Raw genomic sequence first — 1404 nt, forward strand, 5'->3', positions numbered from 1 at the left:
AATCCATTCAGGAGAAAAATACTTCAAAATCCCTTGCAGCAAAACTTACAGCTAACAACAGCAGAGCAATAGAAGCTAACACGAGACATCAGCCAAATAGAAATTGCCAAACACTCCTTAAGAACACAAAGCCCCCATTGCACAAATCCCAGAACTTCAAAGTCACAAAAGCACATAAGAATCCTTCCACTCTCCATCTCCCTCCCTCGTGCCTCACCTCCAGCCATTGCTGCCTTTTTTCATTCCTCTTGGAGGGGGACCCCTCCCCTGCTGCATTTCTTGCCTGTTTGCTGCTGCCAGCACAGGTGGCTGCCACAGCAGTTGTAGATTGGCTCATGGCCAGCCTGCTTGATCATCATCATCATCATCATCATCATCATCATCATCATCATCATCATCTCCTCCTCCTCCTCCTCCTCCTCCTCCTCCTCCTTCTTCTTCTTCTTCATCTTCATCTCCTCCTCCTCCTCCTCCTCCTCCTCCTCCTTCTTCTTCTTCTGTGCAGCTGACTCCACCTCCTCCCAAGGCTGCTGCTTTCTCTCTCTCTCCTTCTCCTGCCCAAACTGCCTCCTTTTATAGCCTCTCCTTTCTCCACCCCCCTCCTCCTTTCTCATGGGGGAGGGTGAGCCAGAAGTGAGCCTGGGGCCTTTGCAGCTCCAGAGGACTCTCTCACTGTAAGTCCTTGCCTGTGCTGGCTCTTTCCCTCCCCCACTACACTTGGCTAGTCAGGGCTGCGTACCACCTGCCACTCATTAATGTACCACAAGTGGTACGCGTACCACCGGTTGAAAAGCCCTGCTCTGGAGTACCGAGGGCGACAATTGATTGTTCTCAAACAAGTACCGAAAAGAGTGAGAGACTTGAGAAGACCTTACCAAAAAATAACTACTAAATTGACGAGAAAAAATGTTAATTTTAGATGGCTGACACCAGAAGGGATTCTTGTCACATGGCAGGAGAAAAGGTTCTGTCTAGACTCAGTGGAGAAGGCAGAGGAGTTTTATAGGGAATATTTTGGTAGTGAGGAAGATTTAACTGAGGGAGAGGTGAGACAGAAAAGGGAAACATCAGTTCAGGCTGTGGAAAGAAAGGCAATGTACCCTAAAGGAAAGTGGGTTGATACTAGAGAGGATATGGACAATGGCAAAAACGAAGAGAAACATGATGGGGATAGACCTAAAGAAATTAAAGAGGCCAGACCGACAAGGCTCAACCCTTCCAAGACCGAGTGGCTGTGGCTACCGGCGCCTCGGCATAGTCAGCTGGTTCCATCGCTGACTATAGGGGGCGAAACTTTGGCCCCCTCGGATAGGGTGCGCAATCTGGGTGTCCTCCTGGATTCACGGCTGACACTGGATGATCAGTTGGCGGCCGTGACCAGGGGGGCGTTTTATCAGGTCCGCC

Source organism: Protobothrops mucrosquamatus, unplaced genomic scaffold (assembly GCF_001527695.2).
Source record: "Protobothrops mucrosquamatus isolate PMUCROS unplaced genomic scaffold, P.Mucros_1.0 scaffold3370, whole genome shotgun sequence".
NCBI lineage: Eukaryota > Metazoa > Chordata > Lepidosauria > Squamata > Viperidae > Protobothrops > Protobothrops mucrosquamatus.